This window comes from Rhagoletis pomonella, unplaced genomic scaffold (assembly GCF_013731165.1).
Source record: "Rhagoletis pomonella isolate Grant_MI unplaced genomic scaffold, Rhpom_1.0 Rhpom_scaffold_00005, whole genome shotgun sequence".
Classification (NCBI taxonomy): Eukaryota; Metazoa; Arthropoda; class Insecta; order Diptera; family Tephritidae; genus Rhagoletis; species Rhagoletis pomonella.
Window position 1 is genome coordinate 19,617,770 of NW_023458559.1, and position 12,087 is coordinate 19,629,856.

General features: G+C 43.5%; 1 protein-coding gene across 1 annotated transcript in view; it reads right to left on the reverse strand.

Annotated features, from left to right (window-relative positions):
- LOC118738754 (transcription factor mef2A) overlaps window positions 1-12,087 on the reverse strand; it is a 54,207-nt gene that overhangs the window by 30,522 nt on the left and 11,598 nt on the right.

The window sequence follows — 12,087 nt, forward strand, 5'->3', positions numbered from 1 at the left end:
CTTTTTTGGCGCTGTAACCGCCTAAGCCATTTTGGCCGAGTTCAGCAAAGCATGCCAGTCGTTTCTCCTCTGTGCCAACTGACGCCAAATGGAAACGACAAGTGAAGCCAAGTCCTTCTCCACCTGATCTTTCCATCGCAGTGGGGCCTCCCTCTTCCTCTGCTACCACCAGCGGGTTCCGAGTTGAATACTTTCAGAGCTGGAACGTCGGTGTCCATTCGAACGACATGACCAAGCCATCGGAGCCGCTGTATTTTAATTCGCTGCACTACGTCCATATCGTTGTAAAGCTCATACAGCTCATTGTTCCATCGTCTGCGGTACTCGCCGTCGCCAACGCGTAAAGGCCCGTAAATCTTCCGCAAAATCTTTCTCTCAAACACTCCAAGAGCCGCCTCATCGGATGTTGTCATTGTCCATGCTTCTGCGCCATATACCAGCACGCGGTTTTCGTACGTCGAGAGAGGACTTTACTCAGTCCAAAGTAGCACTTGTTGGCAAGAGTGATTCTGCGTTGGATTTCAATGCTGACATTATTATCGGTGTTAATGCTGGTTCCCAAGTAAACGAAATTCTCTACTTTCTCGAAATTGTAACTGTCAACAGTGACGTGGGTGCCAAGGCGCGAATGTGCTGACTGTTTGTTTAATGACAGGAGATACTTCGTCTTGTCCTCGTTTACCACCAGACCCATTCAATTGGTTCCCTATCAAACTTGGAAAAGGCAGAACAGACTTCGCGGTTTTTGTTACCGATGATGTCGATGTCATCGGCATAAGCCAGCAATTGCACGCTCTTGTAGTAAATTGTTCCTGAGCGGTTCAGATCTGCAGCTCTTATTATCTTCTCCAACATCAGATTAAAGAAGTCACATGAAAGGGAGTCGCCCTGTCTGAAACCCCGTTTTGTGGCGAACGGCTTGGAGAGATCTTTCCCAATTCTGACGGAGCTGGTGGTATTGCTCAACGTCATTTTAAACAGCCGTATGAGTTTTGAGGGGATGCCAAATTCAGACATAGCGGCGTATAGGCAACTTCTTTTAGTGCTGTCAAAAGCGGCTTTAAAATCGACAAACACTCACCACGAGTGTCCTTATCTCGCGGGTCTTTTCCAAGATTTGGCGTATTGTGAATACCTGGTCTATGGTGGATTTGCCAGGTCTAAAGCCACACTGATAAGGCCCAATCACTTCATTGGCGGTAGGCTTCAGTCTTTCACACAAAACGCTCGATAAGACCTTGTAAGCTATGCTTAGAGGGCTGATCCCGCTGTAGTTGGCGCGAATGACGGGGTCACCTTTCTTGTGGATTGGGCAGAGCACACTTAAATTCCAGTCGTCGGGCATGCATTCATCTGACCATATTCTGCACAAGAGTTGATGCATGCAACTTATCAACTCCTCGCCGCCGTACGTGAATAGCTCAGCTGGCAGGCTGTCAGCTCCAGCGGCTTTGTTGTTTTTCAGCCGCGTTATTGCTATACGTACCTCGTGGTCAGGCGGTGGAACGTCGACTCCCTCATCATCGACTGCGGGCTCGGGTTCTTCTTCTCCACAACTTTCCTGATTTCCTGTTCCTTAATTTAAAAATGTTTAATACTTAATTTGAATAAAGTTTCATTTAATTTGAAAAAATTTCATTTGGTTTGAATAAAGTTTCATTGTAGGGTTGCCAGATTTTTAATGCGCGAAATCAGTACATTCGACTGTTTCATCCTAAAAAAATCAGTACTTTTCAGTACATTTTTATTCAAAGCAAAATTATGAATGTAATAAACTGAAAATAATTTAAAACGCTTGAGTTCTTATTTTTAACAATATTTTGGTATATAAATAAAATATATTTCATAAAAAATAAAAGTGTTATTCATTTTAACATGAGTGAACACATCATCATACACAGGAGCCAATAAATTATTTTATATTTGTGACTTATTGAATAGCAATAACACTGTACGACAAAATCAACTTTTTTTCTGGGTATTGGACTAAACCAACTTTTTTTAAGAGATTGAGTCATAGGTAAAAAAGTAATATCTCCGTTCGAAGTTCGAAATTGGACCTTTGGTAAAAAATTATTTTTAATTACTGTATGTGAACTACTAAAAAAAGTAAAAACATAGTCGTGGTACGCCCTTTTCTCTTATTTAAACGAATATATAACTTTTTCTGTTACAGGTGCTATAAGGGGTCAAAGGTCGGGTTTTCGATAAATTAAAAGCCTTATATTTCAAACAAGTTTGAACTGATTTAAAAAATATCGTCGTAAACGTGATTAAACCCGCTTTCTTCTGATATGCAAAGGAAAAATACCTTTTTTTATAAAAAAAAATATTTTAAACAAAAACGCCATACGGGTTCACTCAAATATAAAAATGTTATTCATTTTAACATGAGTGTACACATCATCGTACACACGAGCCAATAAATTATTTTATATTTATGACATTTTTGAATAGCAATAATGAGATCATTCCCATTTTCAGTGTTTAAATAGTCAAAGAATTCTATACATTTCATTTAAAAATTACTTTTAATTTGAAGTTCACTTTCAAAAATTTTAATTAGAAGCCGGTTTCTCTCTTTGCGCCAGGAAACAAACTTTATTCTTAAGATCTGTAAAAAAGTACCACGTTTTAAGGAGTTCATCTATATTTCCTCATGGCTTAAATAATTTTTCAACTACGCAAAAACTGTGAAAGACTAAGAATTCGCTAAAAAGAGTATCTAATGCCGAATTTCCACTAGGCATTGAAATGACAAAAAATGTATGCCATTTAAAAAAATGCCATGTGGAAATGAATTTAATGATAATTTTTTTAATGTAATGACACAATATTCTTTTAATGCCTGACTTTGTCATTTGTCATTTTTGCCATTTAACGCCTAGTGGAAATCCAGCATAACTGTAAGTCTTGTATGCAAAACTCTTTTACAGAGTCAGTAAATTGAGAAGAAGGAGTTGTAGGTTATAGGCAAAAGCCACATTAATATTGAAATTTATTGTTAATAAACTGAAAGTTATTTTCGAGATAATTAACAACACTCGAGAAAAACTTAAGCCTTCTTTTTAAATAATTTAAGCTCCATCATATTATCGGTACGTAACGATCCGGCGATATGCCCATAAAACGATTGATCCTTTTGTATTAATTTCTTGGGCATATCAAACATAATCTAAAACATGTCAACTATAATTAAATTATTTTCTTCTTATTTTTTACAGTACAGTTTAAGGAAGTTCCAACGTTATGTAAAAACCTTAAGAAAATACAAAAGTGTTTTGTTTGAATAGAAAATTCAGTACAAATCAGTACCAATTTTGAAAAATCAGGACATTAGCGTACTGATTGAAGAAATGAATAAAATCAGTACAAGAGTTGAAAAATCAGTACTGTACTGTTAAAATCAGTACGTCTGGCAACCGTATTTCATTGAATCTGAAAAAAGTTTCATTTAATTTGAATAGTTTTGAAAAAGTTTCGCTTAAGCTGAAAAAGGTTTCATTTAATTTGAAAAAAGTTTCATTTAAACTGAAAATGCTATATATCATAAAAAACTCGCTTGCTATGCTTGCATTTGTACGAAGGAACTCTCCTAATTTCTCAGATCCATACACACTTAAGATGTTGTTTTCGGTTTTTGTGCGGTCTAAATTAGAATATGCGGCATTTATTTGGAGACCATATCATGCTATTCATATTAACAGGTTGGAGAGAGTTGAAAAAATTTTCCCTCCGTTTCGCTAAACTTCACACTCCCGATTCCGTCATATGAGTCTCGGTGCCTTGTAATCAGCCTACTGTCCTTAAATGACAGAAGAACACTCTTGGCGATATCTTTTATATCTGACATTGCGTCAGGCAGGATTGACTGCCCGTCCCTTCTTGAGAGGTTGCACTACAGTGTTCCGAGTAGAAACCTTCGTCGCTTTAAGGTATTTCGTGTTGGCTTCAGCAAAACGGATTATAGGATCTTAATAAAACTAGCTGAGTTTAACGTCTTCGCAACTTCTTTAGACCTAGACTTATCAGTTTCTAAATCCGCTCTTAAAGCCCAATTAAGTGATTATTTTATCAGTGTAGTTTATGATCTCAATTTATATGTAAGCCTTTGTTAATTTATTATGAGTGCGGCAAACTGCCAAAATGTCTGTATCATGTGAATAATTGTCTTTAATAATGTAATTAAACTAGTAGTATTCTCCAACATGTGTAGTCTGTAAGAATATTTTTGTTTATTGACTTCAGTAGTAAATAAATAAATAAATAAATAAATATTCCAGTTATATATTCCGATGAAGTTTTACACTATTTAAAAACCTTAAAAACGTCATTTAGGCCTGGACCTGGTCATATTCCGACCTGTTTCCTTAAAAACTGCGCGGAGAACATCTGCGAGCCTTTAACAACTCTATTCAACTTGTCACTAAAACATGGCGTTTCTCCGTCTGCCTGGAAGGAATCTTTCATAATGCAACTTCACAAAAACGGCAGCAGGTATTCTATTGAAAACTTTCGTGGCATAGCGAAGCTCTCCGCTATCCCCAAATTATTCGAAGCAATTATTGTTAATCAGCTGACATATTCTATGTCTTCTTCAATTTCAGAATCTCAACACGGGTTTTCTAAAGGAAAATCTACTATCACTAATTTGTTGAGTTTACAACTCACGTCTCAAACGGTTTTAGAGAGAATGCTCATACCGACGTAATATACACCGATTTCAGTAAAGCTTTTGACAAAGTATGTCACTTGTTACTCATCCGTAAACTCGACCTCTTCGGCTTTCAGCGCAGTCTTCTTCAATGGATCTCTTTTTGCCTCTCAGATAGAACACAAAGAGTTATTTTTAAAAATTGTTCTTCCAATATCATTAAAGTTTTTTCAGGAGTTCCTCAGGGAAGCCACCTTGGTCCGATTCTGTTCCTAATATTCATTAATTCCTCTAGAATAAAATATTCAAAAAAATTTTTATGTATGCCGATGATGTAAAACTTTTTTAAATATTGTCCTCTATCGAAAAAGGGTCTTTGTTGCAAGCGGATCTAAGCAACGTGGTTAATTGGCGTAATGCAAACTATATACCACTAAACATAAAAAAATTTTAAGTTATGTGTTTCTCTCGAAGGGCAGTTCAACCAGCTGTTTATTCAATATCAAATTATAATCTGGAGCAGGTATCCAATTTTGTCTATCTCGGTATCACAATGGATTCCAAACTCAATTTCAACCTTCATATTAATTTTACAGTCAATAAAGCCAAAGGCGTTTTTGCATTTGTAAAGCGATGGTCAAAAGAGTTCCCACGACAGCCGGTTCTACGTACCGGAATGACTCGGGTTTTACCCGACCAAGGGCTGTCGTTTCGGCGATCTAACCCCGTTTAGGTCGGCGAAATCCATCAAACGTTGCTCGATTCTAGGGCTACATCTGCTTCGTACCCTTCTGCTCAGGGCTGGTATAGAGTCTAACCCAGGGCCAGAAATTTACACCTGCTGCGTATGCCAGAGACGACTGCATACAAACTCCACCTCGGTCAGGTGCAATGCCTGTGACGGGTGGAGTCACCTCCGTAACTGCTCGGGCCTACGTACGCACCGGCAATGGACTACGTCGTTCGTGGCCCCATGCTGTGCGAACCGGACCGCCTCCATGGCAAACCACCACCCGCCCGGGCAGCACACAATCAACACACCCACACCCCAACACACCAATAGACACACAAACAAACACAATAGAACCCACACACCGCCGCCGGCAACTCCTAGTCCCTCCGACAATCTGTTCTGTTTGTCAGTCCAAAATATACCGTAACGTGACATCAGTCAAGTGCAACTCCTGCCTCGGCTGGTGCCACTTTAGGGCATGCTCAGGACTTCGCAATGCGCGAGATTGGACGAGTGATTATGTGGGCCCCTGCTGTGCTGCCCAGTCGCATCCTTCCCCCGCGACGCCGCCAGCCCCCACCACAAGGCAGCAACCCCTTTTGAGGCACGTAGAGCAGGGAGCCGTCAGGAAACGCAACTCTTTAACACCACACTTCACAATCGGTCTCCCAAGGCACACAAAGGTGCTACAATTTAACTGTAACGGACTCCAGAGCAAGATCTAAGAGATAACTGTCTTTGGGTGAAGGCATGGAATATTAATAGCTGCGGTCGAAGAGACGAAGTTGCACGGCAATTCAACCCTGTCGAATTGCGCCGAATACAACATGCACCGTCGTGATCGCGAGCGAGACAATGGTGGAGGTTTAGCGTTCATCACGCACCACACCGTGCAGTATCGTCTTAGTGAAGCAGGCATCGACCGCAGGGACATAGTTGCCAACTTGGTGCTTTAAGCACTAGATTTAGTGCTTTTTAAAATTAAAACGCCAAAAAAAAATTATTTAGTGCCTAGTGCCTCTTTTAGTGCTTTTTTTCTGAACTAAAATTACTTCGAGATAGTTAAAACCTGAAATAATTTGAAATATTTAAGGCTGTGGCAGCACTGAATTTACAAGAATCTACAAATTTAAATGGACTAAAATACAATCATGATTGATAAAAAGCTGAAGTTGCAAACCCACCTTGTTAAAGTCTATTCTCGTTGAAAATGCTACTACTCAAGCAAGTGAAGTATTTCTTTTTTTCTTTTCTAATTATTTGTACAAATTTTGTTTTTTTTACCACCTAAGTAAAACACATCGTTTCTTGGTGCTGAATCCAAATCTGGCCTCACAATTGCTCTGGCACTAGAATTTTGAGATATCCTAACCTCAAAGTGCCAAAAACACGGTTTTTAGCGATATTTGAGGTTATATAATGTAAACATCAAATTATTTGCTCATTTCTAATTAGGGCATCATTTTCGTTTGATGCGAATCGATTTTTCTTTCTCGAGATATACCAGTTTTAATGTGCAATACTTCGGTATTATGTTATGAAAAAGCACCCCTTGATTCAAAAAAATTTGGTGCTTTTAGTGTGGTAGAAGGCTTTTTTTCCAAGTTTTTGGTGCTTTTTGAAAATCAAAGGATGGCAACACTGCGCAGGGATACCATCCTAGAATGTCAGGGTATTGCTATCCGGTCAGGCGATGTTGAGCTCGAAATATTTAACGTATACATACCCCCCGTCACTAGCTGCCAGGCAGGATATCACCCTTAAATAGGTGCACTACTCAGAGGTGAAAACCGTATGGTAGTTGGTGACTTTAACGCACACAACGATCTTTGGCACTCAATCCTGTCAAATGATCGTAGAAGAATACATCTAGCTGAGCAGATAGACGATTCGACATTCTGCACAATGAACGACGACGCACGCACCAGGATTATGGGCAGCTGCTGCAGCTCGCCAGACCTAACAATTGTCAGCGCTGGTCTGATAAACAGCGTATCATGGCGACCTATGCTGACCCTAGTATCAGACCATCTGCCCATAGTAATCTCGATTGATAAACCTGCCGACTTTGCTTCGGTGGACCTATGTCAACTTTTCCAAAGCTGACTGGAAAGGCTTCACGGATGTTACTGAAGGCGCCTTCACTGCACTGCCCATACCAACCGACGTTCATGTAGGTGAACGTAAGTTCCGCAGAGTTGTCACCGCTGCTGCAGCTCGCTTCATCACAGCAGGATGTATTAAGGATCCACGTCCGAACTTTCCTGCTGAAGCGGCTGTTCTAGCCGATGAGCGCGACAACTTGTGAACGTACATATCGGAAGAAATGGGAAGAGCATTTGAAGACCTGCAACTTCGCCTCTGGTGTGAGCAAGCTTTGGTCAACCGTGAGGTCTTTGTCCAACCCGACGAAGCGTGACGACAGAGTCGAAATAGACTTTGGTGACCACGCTTCGTCGGACCCGGAGCGATGTGCGAGCTATTTTAGCCGGCAGTCCATTCTGCATCCTCCGGTAAATAAAGCCAAACGTTGAGTGCCACGTAAAATTAAACAGGGGGTACCACAGGGTGGTGTCCTGTCCCCGCTACTGTTTAATTATTACATTTCAAAGCTTCCTCAACCACCAGAGGGTGTTAATATTGTCTCATGTCATGTTGTTGTCATGGCGTCTGGGAATGGAAATGATGACTTGTGCTCGAAAGTAAACGGTTATCTCGCCGAACTTTCTCGCTTCTTCACTGCAAGGAGCCTTGCCCTATCCCCTGCGAAATCCTCGGTAACCCTATTCACCACCTGGTCATTCCCACGACAGCCGGTTCTACGTACCGGAATGACTCGGGTTTTACCCGACCAAGGACTGTTGTTTCGGCGATCTAACCCCGTTTAGGTCGGCGAAGTATCTCAGAAGTTGCTCGTCCATAGGGCTACATTCGCTACGTATTCTTCTACTCAGGGCTGGCATCGAGTCAAACCCAGGGCAGAAATCTACACCTGCTGTGTATGCCAGAGACGACTACACCACAACTCCACCTCAGTCAAGTGTAATGCCTGCGAGGGGTGGAGTCACCTTAGAGTCTGCTCAGGATTAAGGACACATCGGCAGTGGGCCACGTCGTACGTGGTCCCCTGCTACTCAAACAGAGCAGCCTCTACTGCTAACCCCAGTCCACCTGAGCAGCCCCACACAGTCACCACAGCACAACAACATAACACCACAGACCATACCACAGCCACGGCAGTCCACAGAACACACACAACCGCACCACTACCCACACGCCGCCACCAACAAATCCTGGTTCCTCCTACAAGCTGCACGGTATGTCAGACCAGGATATTCCGTAATGTGACATCAGTCAAGTGCAACACCTGCCTTGGCTGGTGCCACTTTAGGGCATGCTAGGGTCTGCGTACCTGTAACGGGCTTCAGAGCATGATGGAGGAGATAACCGTCTTCATGGGAAGGCATGGCATATTGATAGCTGCGGTCCAAGAGACTAAGTTGCACAGCAATTCAACACTGTTGAATTGTGCCGGGTACAACGTGCACCGTCGAGATCGTGAGCGAGTTAATGGTGGTGGCTTAGCGTTCATCACGCACCACACCGTGCAGTATCGTCTTATCGAAGCAGACATCCACCGCAGGGATACCACCCTAGAATGTCAGGGCATTGCTATCCGGTCAGGCGATGTTGAGCTCGAAATATTTAACGTTTATATACCCCCTGTCACCTGCTGCCGGGCAGGATATCACCCTGACATAGGTGCGCTCCTCAGAGGTGAAAACCGTATGGTAGTAGGCGACTTTAATGCGCACCACGACTGCCCATACCAACCGACGTTCATGTAGGTGAACGTAAGTTCCGCAGAGTTGTCACCGCTGCTGCAGCTCGCTTCATCACAGCAGGATGTATTAAGGATCCACGTCCGAACTTTCCTGCTGAAGCGGCTGTTCTAGCCGATGAGCGCGACAGCTTGTGAACGTACATAAGCGGAAGAATTGGGAAGAGCATTTGAAGACCTGCAACTTCGCCTCTGGTGTGAGCAAGCTTTGGTCAACCGTGAGGTCTTTGTCCAACCCGACGAAGCGTGACGACAGAGTCGAAATAGACTTTGGTGACCACGCTTCGTCGGACCCGGAGCGATGCGCGAGCTATTTTAGCCGGCAGTTCATACTGCATCGTCCGGTGGACAAAGCCAAGCGTCGACTGACGAGAAGGCTGCACAAACTGCCAACAACCTGTACCCCCCTTGCTTTCACTTGCGGTGAAGTTCAGGTGGCCATCGGGAAGGCGAAAGCCTCCAAAGCCATGGGTCCCGACGGAATATGCATGCTGATGCTGAAAAATTTGGGTCCTGCGGGAGTAGCGTACCTAACGGAGGTCCTCAATTTGTCTATGGCCACTCTCATCATCCCAGACATCTGGAAGGTTGGGAGAGTGGTCCCACTGCTCAAACCGGGGAAACCTGCCAACAAAGGAGATTCTTATCGGCCGCTAACACTCCTTTCCCCGGTAGCGAAGACACTCGAGGCCTTGCTGCTCCCGTATTTCACAAACCACTTGACCCCAGCGAAGCATCAGCATGGTTTCCGTAAAGTGCACAGTACAACAACAGCACTTAACGCCATAAACACTCAGATAACTCGTGGCCTTAACCGTAACCGTCCGTGTGAGAGAACGATTCTAGTAGCGTTGGACTTGTCAAAGGCGTATGACACCGTCTGCTATTCCATGCTACTAGAAGATATAGAGGCTTCCTCTCTCCCACAGAGGCTCAAACGGTGGTCGGCAAATTATCTGAGGGGTCGACACTTGTCGGTAATGTTTAGAGACAAATCGAGTAAACTTAGAAAAATAAAACAGGGGGTTCCACAGGGTGGTGTCCTTTCCCCGCTACTGTTTAACTTTTACAATTCAAAGCTCCATCAACCACCAGAGGGAGTCTCGATTGTCTCTTACGCCGACTACTGCTCGATCATGGCGACTGGGAATGGAATTGATGACCTGTGTTCGAAAGTAAACGGGTATCTCTCCGAACTTTCTTGCTTCTTCACTGCAAAGTGTCTAGCCCTCTCCCCTACGAAATCCTCTGCGCCCCTGTTCACAACCTGGACGAAGAAGGTCAGGCCACCGCTGGGAATTCACGTCGATAACACACCAATTCCGACGGTGAATAATCCCAAAATACTCGGAGTAACATTCGACAGCCTGCTCTCCTTCTCTGCGCATGGAACCGCAATTGTCAACAAAGTACAGAGCCGCAACAATGTCCTCAAGTCGCTGGGCGGCAGAACTTGTTGGCAACATACAAGGCAATTGGCTGGCCGGTGCTAAACTCTGCAGCGCCCGTGTGGTCGCCGTGGACTAGCAGGACGCAGTAGATGAAGCTACAGACCTGCCAAAACACGGCATTACGAACAGCGACCGAATGCCTCCTGATGACGCCCCAACACCACCTACACGACGAGGCCCAGATGCTCCCAGTCAAGGAGCATAACATAATGCTCTGCAAGCAGTTCCTTGCTGGGAGCCACAGACGTGGCCATCCCAGCGGACAGCTGCTCGCGGAAGAGCCCTCGCCAAGGCACGTCAGGAGGCATCTTCACGAACTGACGGACGAAGTCCAGAGGTTTATCAAACAACCTCTGGACCCGTCAACCTACCGACAGGCCCTGAACGGCATTCACAGGGAATCAGTATCAAGTTATGTAGACTCCCGCCCTGTGAAAGCCGTTCTAGGCACACAACGACCGGACGTGGACGGGACAGAAGTTTGTCTGCCTCGGAAGACCCACACTACAATAGCCCAACTTCGCTCTGGCTATTGCAGCAGGCTAAACTCATACTTGAGTAGAATCAATGAGGATGTGCCCAACCAATGCCCTGCATGTGGAGAGTCGCCACATGACTCCCGGCACCTCTTCACATGCCCTGAGAACCCCACTCAGCTGACGCCCCTGTCCCTATGGACAGCCCCTGTGGAAGTCGCACACTTCCTCGGCCTCCCCCTAGCTGAAATTGACGACAACGTTGACGGATGAACCGACCCGGGCTTAGTAGCCGCTACAACAACAACAGAGTTCAAAGATCCTTATGTTACAAAAGCTCCTTTTACCACTTTAGTTAGATCTTAAACAGACGGCAGCGTTGATCCGGATCAACTCGTGAATTAACTGCAGTTGATTCGGATTAAGGCCCCTATTGTGAGTTGCATTCGATCTTCGACTGATGTCGAAAGTGCTGATCGAACGAATTTTTATTTAGTATTATGGCGCTCATTCGATGAAGAATAGCGCTATTGTGAATGTCGCTCATTTAGGTTGTTCACAATAGTATATTTTTCACCGCTGAGAAGCTTTGTTTACAGATCGAGCAAACTAAATAGAGTGCTTATACATATGTACATACTTATGTAAATTTGTGCAAATTAAAATGAAATAAAAAAGAAAGTGAGTTTATAAAAGCGTGGTAAAAAAAATGTTAATTAGCACAACGGAGTTCTGGTTGAACGATTCGTCAGAGGATGAGGGCTTAAAAAACTGGCCAAGAGCAGAAAACGCGAGAGTTTAAGTGCAGTCTTTCGAGTATATTTTGACATACAATATATTTAAGAAATTTTGTGATCCAAATCTATTTAAAATATATTAAAAAATTTGACAGCTCCATGATTTTGTTTTCAGAGATCGTGCCAACAGCGTAT